This window comes from Carcharodon carcharias, chromosome 13 (genome assembly GCF_017639515.1).
Source record: "Carcharodon carcharias isolate sCarCar2 chromosome 13, sCarCar2.pri, whole genome shotgun sequence".
NCBI lineage: Eukaryota > Metazoa > Chordata > Chondrichthyes > Lamniformes > Lamnidae > Carcharodon > Carcharodon carcharias.
The window spans coordinates 12,569,230-12,585,266 of NC_054479.1; the positions used below are offsets into that span (position 1 = coordinate 12,569,230).

At 45.3% G+C, this 16,037-nt stretch overlaps 1 protein-coding gene across 1 annotated transcript in view; it reads right to left on the bottom strand.

Moving 5' to 3' along the window:
* The window catches only part of hic2 (hypermethylated in cancer 2), a 95,822-nt gene extending 80,206 nt beyond the window's left edge, over positions 1–15,616 (bottom strand). Inside the window, exon 1 of the mRNA XM_041201963.1 lies at positions 15,599–15,616. The gene's annotated coding sequence lies outside the window, so the exon portion shown is untranslated. The remainder of the gene's footprint in view (positions 1–15,598) is intronic.
* Positions 15,617–16,037: the final 421 nt, after the last annotated feature.

A 16,037-nucleotide genomic window follows, 5' to 3' on the forward strand; every position in this document is an offset into this window, starting at 1 on the left:
GCAGTGTACTATTTACGTGGAGATAGATCGGTGGTACAGAGGGACCTGGGTGTCATGGTTCATATTATCACAAAAAGTTAGTATGCAGATGCAGCAAGTGATTAGGAAGACAAGTGGAATGTTGGCATTCATTGCAGGGGAATGGAATACAAAAGTAGGGAAGTTTTACTGCACCTGTACAGGGCCTTGGTGAGTCTACACCTGGAATACCGTGTCTGGTTTTGGTCTCTTTATTTGAAAAAAAGATACAATTGCATTAGAAGCAGCTCAGAGAAGGTTCACGTGACTCATTCCTGGGATGAGGGACTTATCCTATGGAGAAAGGTTGAACAGGTTGGGCCTCTAACCATTGGAGGTTAGAAGAATGAGAATTGAAACGAATAAGATCCTGAGAGGATTTGATAGGGTGGATACCAAGGAAAATGTTTCCTCTTGTGGCGAAGACTAGAAATAGGGGACACAACCTAAAAATAAGAGGTCTCCCTTTTAAAAAAGAGATGAGAATTTTTTTTAATCTCAGAAGGTCATTAGTCTGTGGAATTCTCTTCCCCAGAAAGCTGTGGAGACTGGGTCATTGAATTTATTCCAGATTGAGTTAGATAGGTTTTTGATAAATAAGGGAGTCAGGGTTATGGAGGACAGACAGGAAAGTGGAGTTCAGACCACAGTCAGATCAGCCAAGATCTTATTGATTGGTAGAGCAGGCACAAAGGTCTGAATGGCCTACTCTGCTCCTAAGTCCTATGTTCCTGAGTATGGGCTCACTCAGAAACTGAGCTCGTGGTCATTGTTGACTCCTTTTCCAATCCATATGAGAAAATGGACTTTTCACTGAACACTGAGCAAACCAAGGTCCTCTTCTGACCAGCTCCCACAGCACAACACCTAACCAACCAATGAAAATCAATGGTGAGGTCCTGGAAAATGCGAACCATATTTTATACCTTGGGGAGCTTCCTCTCGAGTACGGCAGACAGATGACAAAACTCATCATCACTCCCGATGTGTCAGCCCAGCCTTCGGAAAAGAGTGTTTTGAGGACCAGGATCCCAAACCCGAGACTGAGGTCATGGTTCACCAGGCAGCGGTGATCCCTGTGCTCCTATATACTTCAGGGACTTCGACGACCTACAGCACGTACCTCAAAGTGCTGGAGAAGTACCATCAGCATTGCCTTTGCAAGATCCTCCAAATCTGGTGGCAAGATAGGTGGTCCAACAGCAGAATCCTCTCCCAACATGCCCAGCATCAAGGCGCTAATCACTCAACAGCAGCTCTGCTGGGCAGGATATGTCATTCATATGCCTGACTCTGTTTCGCTCTCTACAGATGCTGCCTTACCTTTAAGATGCTGACTGCCTGCCAGCCAGTACAGGCTTGACCACTAGTCAGGTCAGCCTGGACCCTCGCCAGGAACAAGCCTACAATTCAGCCATCAGGATTCCTCCAGTATAGAGCCCCAGCCTCTTCGAGTCAATCCTAATCACTGAACGGCAACCAGTCCAGATTCCAGCAACCAAACAGGTCCCAGACCACGATCATTCTTTTCATTAGATAAAAGCAAAAATGCTGCGGACACTGGAGACCTGAAATAAAAATAGAAAATGCCGGGGAAAAACTCAGCAGGTTTGGCAACATCCGTGGAGAGAGGAACAGAGTTTTAATGTTTCAAGTCCCGGGTGACCCTTCTTCAGAGCCGAGGAACTTTTCAGGAAAGTGTTATCCATACAGATCACTCAGCAGTAACCAGCTCCAAGTGTCCTCCCTGGTGCAAATATTTTGGCCGCCATTCTGGGCCCAGTCCACTTCCTCACTTGTCAATTGTCTCCTGTTTTCATTGTGAGCCCTTCACCTCCTAGCACCTTGCCCGCCCGCTTCCCTCCTCCTCCCCGCCAACCGCCAACTTTACAGTTTGTGTTGTCAATGCTGTGCACTTGCACCTATCTCATTGCGCTGTGTCCCCACTCCACCAGTTGCTACTTTTTGCTGATCTCCTTATCTGCCAAGGTCACAGGCTTGACTCCCATCACTGCATTCACAATGATACAGGCCTTCCCGGGGGTGACAGTACCAATTGCCTGATTTCCCAACTCCCACCTCATCCGCATGCTAAACAAAAGCAAAAACACTGCAGATGCTGTAAAACTGAAGTAAAAGCGCAAATGCTGGGAACACTCAGCAGGTCCGACAGCATCTGTGGAGAGAGAAACCGAGTTAATGTTTCGGGGTGATGACCTTTCAACCGAACATACCTTTTCTTGAAAGTCGTTCCCCACCCTTAAAAACACTTTTAAAAAAACATCTTTAAAAAAAAATCCATCTTCAACTCTTCAGTTCTTTTATATTTCTAACTTCCCTAATTTTATTTCTAACTTCCCTAATGCCCTGAAAGAGTCATCGCAACATTCCCTGAGAGCAATTTTGACTTTGGGCTATAGTACGAAATGACTCAGGGGAAATAATAATTGCACGAGATGTGTGACTTTAGTCCATTTTAGATTATGACCCCCCCCCAATGCCAAAATGACCCCACTCTCCTTGAATGCCCTCAGTTCGGCTTCTATCCTGCCCAGCCACTAAGGCTGCCTGGTCTACCTCACCAACGACTTCCTGACGGTGACCGTGGTGCGTTATTAGTTTTTGGCACACGCCTGACCCCCAGATGGACCCAGAAGGTACCTGACCCGGGAACTCGTTGGCCTCTCTCTGTGACCAGATGCTCCATCCTCCACTACTGCTGTCCTCCATGTCCTGTTTCCAATGCACCATTGTTGCCTGGTTGCATTCCCAACTATCCCCATATAAACAGCGCATCTCCTGGAATGACTTCTCCTGTGTTCACAGGGTCATCCCCACCATACCACGAGAGACCACCCTCAGAACCTCCAATATTTCTAGTACCTGCTGTCTCCAAGAAAATACAACCACAGCTCATATTTATGTAGCGTCTTTTATGTAGTAAAACATCCTAAGACATTTCACAGGAGCTTAATCAATTGACATTGAGCCACATAAGTTGGCATAAGGTCAGGCCAAAGAGGTAGGCTCTAAGGAGCATCTGCAAGGAGGAAAGGGTTCAGAGTTCAGGGCCTAGCTAACTGAGGGCATGAACACCAATACAAAAACAAAAATAAAAATACCTGGGAAAAGCTCAGCGGCTCTGACAGCATCTGCGGAGAGGAACACAGTTAACGTTTTCAAGTCCGTATGACTCTTCATCAGAACTAAGGAAAAATAGAAAAGAGGTGAAATACAAACTGGTTTAAGGGGGGGTTGGGACAAGTAGAGCTGGATAGAGGGCCAGTGATAGGTGGAGATTGCCAAAATATGTCAGAGACAAAAGGACAAAGAGGTGTTGGTGGTGGTGATATTAGCTAAGAAATGTGCTAATGGGGACATTAAGGGTAGAAAGCAGGATGAGCGAGGTACAGATAGCCCTAGAGGGGGTGGGGGGGAGGGATTGAAATAGGCTAAAAGACAGAGATAAAACAATGGATGGAAATACATTTAAAAATAATGGAAATAGGTGGGAAAAGAAAAATCTATATAAATTATTGGAAAAAAGGGGGATCAGAAAGGGGGTGGGGATAGGGGAGAGAGTTCATGATCTAAATTTGGTGAACTCAATATTCAGACCAGAAGGCTGTAAAGTGCCTAGTTGGAAGATGAGGTGCTGTTCCTCCAGTTTGTGTTGAGCTTCACTGGAACAACGCAGCAGGCCAAGGACGGACATGTGGGCATGGGAGCAGGGTGGAGTGTTGAAATGGCAAGCGACAGGGAGGTCTGGGTCATGCTTGCAGACAGACCGAAGGTGTTCCACAAAGCAGTCACCCAGTCTGCGTTTGGTCTCTCCAATGTAGAGGAAACCGCATTGGGAGCAGTGAATGCAGTAGACCAAATTGAGGGAAGTGCAAGTGAAACGCTGCTTCACTTGAAAGGAGTGTTTGGGCCCTTGGACGGTGAGGAGAGGGAAGTAAAGGGGCAGGTGTTGCACCTTCTGCCGTTGCATGGGAAGGTGCCGTGGGAGGGGGTTGAGGTGTAGGGGGTGATGGAGGAGTGGACCAGGGTGTCCTGGAGGAAAGGATCCCTGTGGAATGCTGCCAGGAGAGATGAAGGGAAGATGTGTTTGGTGGTGGCATCATGCTGGAGCTGGCGGAAATGGCGAAGGATGATCCTTTGAATATGGAGGCTGGTGGGGTGATAAGTGAGGACAAGGGGGACCCTATCATGGTTCTGGGAGGGAGAGGAAGGTGTGAGGGCGGATGTGCAGGAGTTGGGCCGGACACGATTGAGGGCCCTGTCAACTACCGTGGGTGGAAAACCTCGGTTAAGGAAGAAGGAGGACACGTCAGAGGAACTGTTTTTGAAGGTAGCATCATCACAACAGATGCGACGGAGGCGAAGGAACTGAGAGAATGGGATGGAGTCCTTACAGGAAGCGGGGTGTGAGGAGCTGTAGCCAAGGTAGCTGTGGGAGTCGGGTAGGCTTGTAATGAATATTGGTGGACAGTCTATCACCAGAAATTGAGCAGAGATGTCAAGGAAGGGAAGGGAATTGTTAGAGATGGACCATGTGAAAATGTTGGAGGGGTGGAAATTGGAAGCAAAATTAATACATTTTTCCAGGTCCAGACGAGACCATGAAGCAGCACCGAAGGATAGGGGGAAGAAAATTGGGGATGCATGACAGGACAGAGTTGGAATAACATCGACGTGATGGTGTAGTGGTATTGTCGCTGGACTAGTAATCCAGAGACCCAGGGTAATGCTTTGTGGACTTGGGTTCAAATCCCTCCACAGTAGATGGAGGAATTTGAATTCAATAAAAATCGGGAATTATAAGTCTGGTGATGACCATGAAACCATTGTCGATTAGTGTAAAAACCCACCTGATCCACAGAAGGAAACCTGCCTACATATGACTCCAGGGCAATGTGGTTGACTCTTAAATGCCCTCTGAATTTGAGCAACTATGAATGGGTAATAAATGCTGGTCTTGGCCAGTGATGCATGAATGGATGTGGGCATATTGGTGGATTGTGGAGGAGGTTGCGCAGTTAGGAAGGGCAAGGAGCACAGAAGGATTTGACCAGAAGGATGAGAATTTAAAAATCAAGGCATTGTCAGGTTCCATTGTCCTCTTTGGGTGTTGGTCCAGGCTAAATCCAAAAGTACAGAACTTCAGAATTATATTCAATCCTGGGCTGAGTTTCAAATCACCCCACGCAGTCCGTTACTTCCAAAATATCATACCTCTATTTCTATCCTCTCACAGCTCAAACTTTGTTTTTGTGGAATGACAGAGATGTAGCAATACTTTTTGTTATATAGTTTCCTTCCACATATCTGAAGCATTTGGAATCACTCAACATTCTTGAACAGCAGGGTCATCCAATACTCCACCACATGTATTCATTCCATTCTGAATCCCATTCGCTTATCACCCCTGTTCTTGCCAACCAAACACTTGTTTCCCCATCCCCCAGCAGATTGATTTCAAAACCTTAATTCTTACTAATATATCCCTCCTTGGCTCGCCTATCTGAGCTCTGAAACTCCCCCAGCCTTTCGTTCCAACTTGCACTCCTGAGTTTGATGACTGTGTCCCCCAACCTCCTTCCATCCCCTTAGTGGCCATTCCCTCCCTAGAAGGTATGGACTCAAGCCCACTCAAGGACCTGGGTACGTAACTCCAATCTGGAGCCTTGATGAGGTGACATCAGTCAAATGTGGCAGTAAACATCGGAACATAAGAGCAGGAGTGAGTCATTCGGCCTTCTGCTATTTGATTAGATCATGGTTGATCCATGTCTCAGCTCCAGCTACCTGCCCTGGCTTTGCAATCTTTAATCCCCTTGCCTGAAAAAAAAACCCTATCAATCTTAGTTTTGCTGAAAAAAGAGACATGTCTAAACTTTTTGTCTTGCACTCACCAGGATGCTTGCAAAAAGCTTAGACATGTCTCTTTTTTCAGCAATACTCAAGTTCTGTACTGCCCAATGACTAACCCTAGTTTTGCCATCTTCAATTGACTGGAGCCTCAATAGCTTTTTGGGGGAGAGAGTTCCAGATTTCCGTTATCCTATGTGTGAAAAAGTGCTTCCTGACATCACCCCTGAAAGGGCTAGCTCTAATTTAAGATTTTGACCCCTTGTTCTGGACTCCCCCACGCCAACAGAAAGTGTTTCTCCCTATTTACCCTATCAACACCATTTATCATCTCAATCAATTCAATTAGATCACCCCCTTAATCTTCTAAACTTGCCTTTGTTAAGCCCTGTCTGCCTGTTCAAGAATTCATGGTGCTATAGAAAAAGGAGCAGGAAGATTTCGCAGTGTGTTGGCCAACATTCCTCCCCTGAACCCTGACCAACACCAAAAGCAGATTAACTGACCATTCCTGTCATTGTTCTTTGTGCTATCTTGCTGTGTAAAATGGTTACTATTTGCCTACGTAACTTCAAATTCACTATCGTAGAAACATTATCCCAGCACAGAGTGTGGCCATTTGGCCAATTGAGTCCATGCAGGCTCATCCGGTCAGTCTCATTGCCCCACTCTATCCCCCGCAAATTTATTTTGCTCATGTGTCGATTCAATTTCCTTCTGATTTGTGAAGATGCTTTGGCTTTTCTTCGAAATGATTCCCAAAAATCTCATTCTTCAACTTCATCCAATTCTTGCCCCAAATACTGCTCAGCGGGTATGCAGATGAGGCTAAGTGTAGATTTACTGCTTGTACCGCTTTTTGAGTTTTTGGAAGCAAGGTCATTCTCATATTCTGGTTGCAATTAAAAGCGTTTCAGTAAACCCTGTAATTTACAGACGTCCAAGGGACTGGCACCAGCTATCCTTTTTTTTTGCAGGTCTCCTTATTTTCAAGATGGTCATTGTGTGCACTGTAAATTTTCCCCAACAATCGAAGAAGCATCTGAGGTTATAAGTGGCACTTAATCAGCAGGAACAACACCAAGAAGTTAAGTTTGGAAGCAGATATAATGACAAAATTGATGTGCCAAGCATTGGACTGCATTGGTATCTGTTCAGTGGACCCTCCTCCTAACAACATTCTTAGACAATGGACGAATGTACTGTGTGGGGATGGACGCATGTGCATCTTTTGGGTCCAGGTGGGGTGGGGTTGCGTGTTGCATCTCCTGGTGTATGTTGTCAGCAAGGTTGCTATCAGAAGCAGGGACGTCATCTACGGGGGTGATTTGTGCCTTGATGTTGGCTGTGCCTCAGTTGGTAAGATTGTGGGTTCAATTCCCACTTCAAGGCTTCAACACAGAAATCAAAGCCGACACTCCAGTGCAATGCTGAGGGAGCACTGAAGTGTCAAAGGTGCTGTCTTTCACATGAGACTTTAAAATGAAACCCCATCTGTCTACTTGGGAATACGTTAAGAGATCCCATGGCGCTATTTTGAAAATAAGAGAAAGTGACTTATCCCCAGTGTCCTGGCCAATGTTTATCTCTCAATCAACATTGCAAAAACAGATTATTTGCTCATTATCTCATTGCTGTTTGGGGAACTTGCCGTGCACAAATTGGCTGCCATGTTTCCTACACTATAACAGTGACTACACCTCAAAAGCACTTTATTGGCTGTAATGCACTGTCAGACATCTGGGGGTGGTGCAAAGCACAGTGGCAGCAGTGTGTACCATCTACAAGGTGCACTGAAGGAATTCACCAAGGCTCCTTCGACAGCACCTTCCAAACCCACGACCACTAACATCTAAAGGACAAGGGCAGCAGATACATGGGAACACCACCACCTGGAAGTTCCCCTCCAAGTCACTCACCATCCTGACTTGGAAATATATCGGCCATTCCTTCACCGCCGCTGGGTCAAAATCCTGGAACTCCCTCCCTAACAGCACTGTGGGTGTACCTACACCACACGGACTGCAACGGTTCAAGAAGGCAGCTCACCACCACCTTCCCAAGGGCAACTAAGGATGGGCAATAAATGCTGGCCCAGCCAACAATGCCCACATCCCGTGAATGAATTTTTAAAAATAAATAAATAAATGCAAGTCCTTCTTTGTTTCCTTCTGATAATGGCATGGACAAATAAGAATCCAATTGTGATCCATGGGTCATCACAATCTTTGGACTCAGATTCAGTGGCTAATTTTAACATTTTGAAGTACTTTGTCCCATATCTTAAGTTGTAAAAGGGCTTGGCAGGTTGAAAGCTGCAAGTAGCTTGTAGTGTGTGATTGTCCTTGGTTTCAGTATGACTCTTGTAATATTTTACAATGCAAATTATTTGGGAACAGTGGCCCTTCTTTGGAGGTGTCCCTTTTTGGGAGTGTCCGTTGATACAGGTTTCACTGTCACAAAGCGTTTTTCTGCTGTTCCTAATCAGTGCTGAGTTAGCTGTTCTCAGATAGGCAGCAAGACAGTGAAATTCAGTCTCCCTAGGCTAAGGTAAAAATCAGTCAAAATTCACACTTTCAGCCATTGTACACTGTAGATTGTATATGTTCACCGGCAGCAGGAGAGGACAAGATCAAGGTTGACCAATACAGCTCCCCATGGTCAAGGATTCTGCCGGCATGCATTGTTAAAATTTGGATATGAAGAGTCCCTTCAGTGAGTTAGCAGAGGGTCGTGCACAGCAGCATGTCGGTACCTTCAGAAAAGGAGGGTGGAATTGCAGACATTTAGTATGAAAGAGTCAAGATTCTGAGGGATACAGACATGCCAAACCCTCATAAACTGCAGAGTCTGCAATGGGGGACAAGGATTCAGCTTCAAAACAGGGAGGTTACACAAGACAATTTAGATCGAACCACTTTGTACAGGAGGGTAGATTTTGACTTTGTGTGATGGTATAAAGCAGGGGTTAATGAGTTGGCAGCCTGTTTTGCAACTCTCTCAATTTTACAAGCAGGAAGAGAGCTCTCATTCTTGTTGGAGTTAATGGGATTAAAATTCAAGAAGAGATGTACACCAGGCTGCTAACTCACAGTCACACAAAGCCAAGATCTAGTCCAGAAGGTGGTGAAATATAGGGGCTGCTGAAAATGTTTGAAAATTCAAGAGCCAGCTGAATAGTTTCTTGCCGAAAGAAACAATTGAGGAGGATAATTAGGGTTGCCAACTGTGGTTAAATGTATTCCTGGAGGTTTCATCACGCTCCAGCCATAATCGGCCAACACACCCATCCTTGTGACATACTGCCTTCCTACACAGATTGGAAAGCAATAAGACTCATTACCCAATTGGATGATGCTTGACTGTCAGCCAAACAGCTGCCCTTTTTTTTCCCCATTTTCAATATTTTTATATCTGGCAAAGAGAAACGTTCAAAGCAAATGAAATAAAGCAATCTTTTTTAGTGTCCCTGTGATATTTCTCTGGGATTGCACATAGCAGTGTCCTGGAGATTTATTTTCAATCCCTGGAGGTTCCAAGCCAATCCTAGAGGATTGGCAACCCTAGGGATGATAGATGATGGCTTTGAACTTATCGAACTCTGAGACTAGACTGCAGCGTTATTTTTCTGCCCTGTGTATTCTTACAATGCTAAAGGTTTGTGTGATTATTTCAAACGGTCCTGAGTGGACCCACAACAGACAATAAATAGTCCAACTTTATTGGCTTCCAGTGCTTCTCAAAAAATGAAACACATCTTGTCATTGGAACATACAGATGTTTCCTGAATATAGCTGCCGCATATCTAACGGAAACATGTTATTCAGTAAGTTCAGTTGACACCACATCAGAAGCTGGACAAGAGCAAACTGCAAAACAGCTGAGCCTAATAGTGTTGCTACATTCTACATGCTACATTCATGGAGAGCATAGACATGTGCACGTGATCGTACATACATGCACTTCTTCTTGAGATTCCTTCCTCTTGCCGAGCCCTGGATCCAACATTGTGCCAGCCTCTTCTACTCTAAACAACAGGATTTTTGCCACTAAGTTTCATTGTTAACTTTGGGCTGTTGCTGCGTGAGGTCCCAACCTTTTCCGAGACGACTGGTCACAAGCCCGCTTCGTTAGCAGAGTACCCTGGATGTGTCCCACATCTTGCTGGTGTCCAACTTAAGAGCCCTTGTGCCCTTGCTATGATAATCCGCCTTGTCCACCATGCCAGACTTAGTTTATTTCCTCTTAGTTTAGCTTGTCAGCCGAGACGAGGTGCCAGGTTGGTCCCGCTGATGTGTGTTTCCAGCGGCACAAGTGAGAGCTGAGAACACTGTGGGATGCCAATGAGCCTTAACCATATCCAAACCTAGAGTGTGTGGTTGACAAAAGATTCAGGGGTGCTAGACCTATTACAGAAATCCTCCCTACACCCTATAGGTGCACAGTCAAAAAAAAATGGAAGCCTGTGACAAGATTGCCCTCCAGGTTTGCCTCCCACCTTGAACCCTCCGTAAACCTAAGCTTATAAAAAACTCCACTGCCCCTATCCTAACACATGCCAAGGTCCGTTCACTCCTGTGCTCCTTGACCTTTATTGGCTCCTTGTTTTGAAACTCTCATCCTTCTTTTCCAATCCCTTTCTTGCTTTGCCTCATAACTTCCTCCAGCTCCACAACCCTCTAACATCTCTGCGCTCCTCCAGTTCTGGCCTCCTGAATATCCATGCTGCAGTCAACAACAACAATTAACATACATTTATATGGCACCTTTAATGTCGAAAAAAAACCCCTAAGGCACTTTACAGGAGGCAATATCAAGCAAAATTTCACACCGAGCCACAGAAGGAGATATTAAGACAGATGAACAAAAGCTTGTCCAAAGAGATAGATCCTCCACCATTGATGACCGTGTATTCAGCTGCCTCGACCCTAAGCTCTGGAATTCCTTCAAAAATATTTCTGTCATGCCACCTTCTGAAAACCTAGTGCTGTGGAGGCCAAGCTTACTTTACAACGTTGATAGAGCATGTTGATACATCAAGGCTGTTGGATATTCCATTCTGCATTCCACCACTGACCCCAGTCCCCCACTAACCTCCAATTCTCCTTTCGTACAGTGAATGAGATTTTACAGACTAAATAAATATGATCTTACAACACAAATATTAATATCGCTGATTAGTCTCATCATGGAGTCTTCATTACCATGTACGCTATTTGACAATGGTTTGAGTTTCTGTTCCATGGGATGAGCAGGAATGGTTTCCTTCTGTGTTAATCTATAATTCCGTGATTTGGTAAAAGTTTCCCACTGGCCTTTGCCAGCTATTTAAAGCACAGAGGGTGGTCATTCGGCCCTTTGTGTCTGTGCTGAATTTTTGCTTGAGCAATCCAATGTTAACCCCACTGCCCTGGGCTCTCCCCATGGCCTGGTATTTTCTCATGCTTCGAGCACTGATCCGATTTTTCCCTTAACGGGTGCACCGGTCTCTCCCTCAATCATTAATCGAGGAAAAATGTTTCAATTTGCAACAACGTTCCAGAGGAAATTTTACCCATGGATACAAGGCAGGGAGAGGGACTCTTAGAATGGAGCATGGTGCCTTACTGCCACATTCCCATTGGCTATCATTTTAACTAAATACCGTAATGCAGTTAGGTACCTGAAGGCACCCATTGGGGCACTTCATGTGACATATGTGTTGATTTAATGGGACCCCAATTGCATTCTAAGCTGAGCCTGAGTGTGTGGAGGGCTATCCAGTTATTTTTTTCTTTATTCGTTCATGGGATGTGGGTGTCACTGGCTGGGCCAGCAATTATTGTACATCTCTAACTGCCCTTGAGAAGGTGGTGGTGAGCTGCCTTCTTGAACCGCTGCAGTCCGTGTGGTGTAGGTACACCCACAGTGCTGTTAGGAAGGGACTTCCAGGATTTTGACCCAGCAACAATGAAGGAACGGCTGACATATTTCCAAGTCTGGGTGGTGAGTGGTTTGGAGGGGAACTTCCAGGTGGTGGTGTTCCCATCTGTCTGCTGCCCTTGTCCTTCTAGACGGTAGCAGTTGTGGGTTTGGGAGGTGCTGCCTAAGGAGGCTTGGTAAGTTTCTGCAGTGCATCTTGTAGATGATACACACACTGCTGCTACTGTGCGTCGGTGGTGGAGGGAGTGAATGTTTTTGGATGGGGTGCCAATCAAGCAGGCTGCTTTCTCCTGGATAGTGTCAAGTTGCTTGAGTGTTGTTGGAGCTGCGCTCATCCAGGCAAGTGGAGACTATTCCATCACACTCCTGACTTGTGCCTTGTGGATGGTGGACAGGCTTTGGGGAATCAGGAGGTGAACTACTCGCTGCAGGACTCTGACCTGCTTTTGTAGCCACAGTATTTATGTGGCTAGTCCAGTTCAGTTTCTGATCAATGGTAACCTGCAGGATGTTGATAATGGAGAATTCATTGATGGTAATGCCATTGAAGGGGTGATGGTTTGAGATGGTCATTGCCTGGCACTTGTGTGGCATGAATGTGACTTGGCACTTGTCAGCCAAGCCTGGATATTGTCCAGGTCTTGCTGCGTTTGGACATGGAATCCTTCAGTATCTGAGGAGTCATGAATGCTGATGAACATTGTACAATCATCAGCGAACATCCCTACTTCTCACCTTATGATGGAAGGAAGGTCATTGATGAAGCAGCTGAAGATGGTTGGGCCTAGGACACTACCCTGAGGAACATCTGCAGTGATTTCCTGGAGCTGAAATGACTGACCTCCAACAACCACAACCATCTTCCTTTGTGCTAGGTATGACTCCAACCAGCGGAGAGTTTTACCCCTGATTCCCTTTGACTCCAGTTTTGCTAGGGCTCCTTGATGCCACACTCTGTCAAATGCTGCCTTGATGTCAAGGGCAGTCACTCTCACCTCACCTCAGGAGTTCAGCTCTTTTGTTCATGTTTGGATCAAGGTGACAGCCAGTTGGTAATAAAGAAAGAAAGACTTGCATTTATATAGTGCCTTTTTTGATCTCTGGGCATTCCAGAGCTCTTTCTAAGCACTAAAAAATAGGCAGGCGGACTGCTCGACTTGTTCCAAGCACATTGGACAAATACTTTAGGCTGTCCTTGGGTACCTGCGATGTTCATGCCCCAGCTTGCACTGGCTTCCCCGAAAGGGCATGGGAGTTTCATGGATTAATAATGCAGCAAAAGGAATCCATTTAAAGGGCAACTCGGGGAACTCCCAATTCCCCCTATGGCCAGTCCACCTCTGCAATCCTGTCCCAGGTTTTTAACTGCTGGCTGCCCATTTTTCAGCTCCCCTCCATAAGCGTAGATGATATCTCAGTGCCTTACTGAGGGAGCCCTGCACTATCAGATGTGCCATTTTTTTTTGAAGGACACCTTCGGTCTGTCCGCAAGCATGACCCAGACCTCCCTGTCGCTTGCCATTTCAACACACCACCCTGCTCTCATGCCCACATGTCCGTCCTTGGCCTGCTGCATTGTTCCAGTGAAGCTCAACGCAAACTGGAGGAACAGCACCTCATCTTCCAACTAGGCACTTTACAGCCTTCCGGACTGAATATTGAGTTCAACAATTTTAGATCTTGAACTCCCTCCTCCATCCCCACTCCCTTTCCGATCCCCCTTTTTTCCAATAATTTATATAGATTTTTCTTTTCCCACCTATTTCCATTATTTTTAAATCTATTTCCATCCATTGTTTTATCTCTGCCTTTTAGCCTATTTCAATCCCTTCCCCCTACACCACCCCCACTCGGGCTATCAGTACTTTTATTATCACATTCCTTAGATAATGTCAACAGCTTCAACACCTCTTTGTCCTTTTGTCTATCACATCTTTTGGTTATTTCCACCTATCACTGGCCCTCCATCCAGCTCTACCTGTCCCATCCTCCCTTAAACCAGCTTACATTTCATCTTTTTTCTATTTTTCCTTAGTTCTGTTGAAGAGTCATACGGACTCGAAACGTCAACTGTGTTCCTCTCTGCAGATGCTGTCAGACCTGCTGAGCTTTTCCAGGTATTTTTGTTTTTGTTTTGGATCTCCAACATCTGCAGTTTTTTTGCTTTTATCTTAGTGCCACTTTTTTTGTTGGGTGAAATGTTGAATTTTGGCCCTGAACTCTGCCCGCTCAGGTGGATGCAAGAGATCCCATGTCACTATTTGAAGAGGAACAGGGAAATCCTCCCAGTGTCCTGGCTAAAAAAATATTATACCTTAACCAACATCAGTAAAACTGATAACAGGTCATTTAACTCATTGCTGCTTTTTGGACCTTGCTGTGGCAAATCAGCTGGTACACTTCCCTACCTAACCTTAGTTGACGACACTTCAAAAGCACACCATTGGCTGCCAAGTGGTGTCTGCAGTCAGGAAAGGCTTTATAAGAGTTCAAGCTTTTTCCTTAAGTCAACTGTGAGCTTTCGGTTCCAGTGGAAATATTCCCAGAATCACAAATAAAGTCCCAGTACATCAGAACCAATCTTCCCGCATGACTCTCCCTAACTATAGAAATGTACTTTGTTTCCACATCGCGTCTCTTTACAAAGTGCTCCTCGGTGGGGCGTTATGCAGGCAGACTCCCACTCCATGGTCACTCCTGTATTAGTTTCTTGAAATGTAATGTTCCAAGCTGAGGTCATATGCAAATGTCTGGAGATAATTAACAAAACTCAAGGTGAAAACAAGCATTTTTATTCTTTCATGGGATGTGGGTGACACTGGCAAGGTCCAGAACTTGTTGAACATAGTGTCTTATTAGGCCGTTTCAGAGGGCAGTTACAAGTCAGCACCTAGGCCAGGCCAGACCAGACTAGGAAAAGATGGCAGATTTCCTTCCCTAAAGGACATTAATGAACCAGATGGGTTTTTACAACAATTCTCATGGCCACCAATATTGACCTTATAATTCAGAGTTATTTAAAAAGTTCAAATTCCACTAGCTGCCATGGTAGGTTTTGAACCTGTGTCTCCAAAGCATTATCCAAGGCTTCCTGATTACTAGGCCAATGCTACTACCATCCCCTAGTGATAAGGGTTCCATGGCCTTATCAATAGACAGCTTGCTTTCTGTTCATGATTAAGCAGTGTCCAAGTGCAAGGTTTGACTACTAAAAACTGATAACAGTGGAGCACGAGGTGCAATATTCAAAGATTTATAAATCAAATTCAGTTGAATTGTTGTGAAGATTATAGATATGCATACGCTAAATAACATCGTGTAGACATTGCTGTGATCTGACCACAGAATTAAACCCCATGCATGTTTTAAATGCCTCAAACATTCCCAGCTTTGTGTTCAAATTCCTTCATGGCCTCATCCTTTGCTTTTCCTGTAACGTCCTTCAGCTCTACAACTCTGTAGGATTTAAAGTAGTACTGTTGTTATAAAGGTATAAGAAACATCGAAAAATAGAAGCAGGAGTAGGTCACTGGGCCCTTCGAGCCTGCTCCCACCATTCGACGTGATCATGGCTGATCGTCTATCTCAATGCTACAATCCTGCTCTCTCGCCATACCCCTTGATCGATTTCCTTCTTAAATATATTCGGTAACTGGGCCTCCATAACCTTCTGTGGTAGAGAATTTCACAAGTTCACCTTCCACTGAGTGAAGAAGCTTCAGTGCAATGTTTTGTAAGTGTCTGCTGCTTTCGCACTAATTGGTAAAGGAGATACACAGCTGCTTACCTGTTCGCACGGCTCCAAAATCCCATGGAAAGGGCACCAAGCTTCCTAATCACAGCAGATTCCAGTGAGAAACCCCATAGAAGCTCTCTGGGCAAATGCAAGTGTAATGAAAGGTTGGCCACTGACTGCAGGTTCTGGCCCAAGATGTCCGTTGACAAATTTCTATGCTTACTGGGTGCAGCTGAAGTTGCTGCCTGATTACAACAATGCTGCAGACAAACTCCCGGAGGCAGCATAGATATCAGTCTGACCAGCCCTCAGTAACACTGAATCACTTGGCGAAACGTCAGACTTGGGAAGTGGGAATGTTCTGGGAAACAAGTATCAGTAACATTTGGCTAACACTATTCACAATGCTATACAGACACTGACTCAAACCTATCATGTTGTGAAGTTACGATGAGTTATGAGTTTGGTGTCAAAGTGACTCGCTACTAGT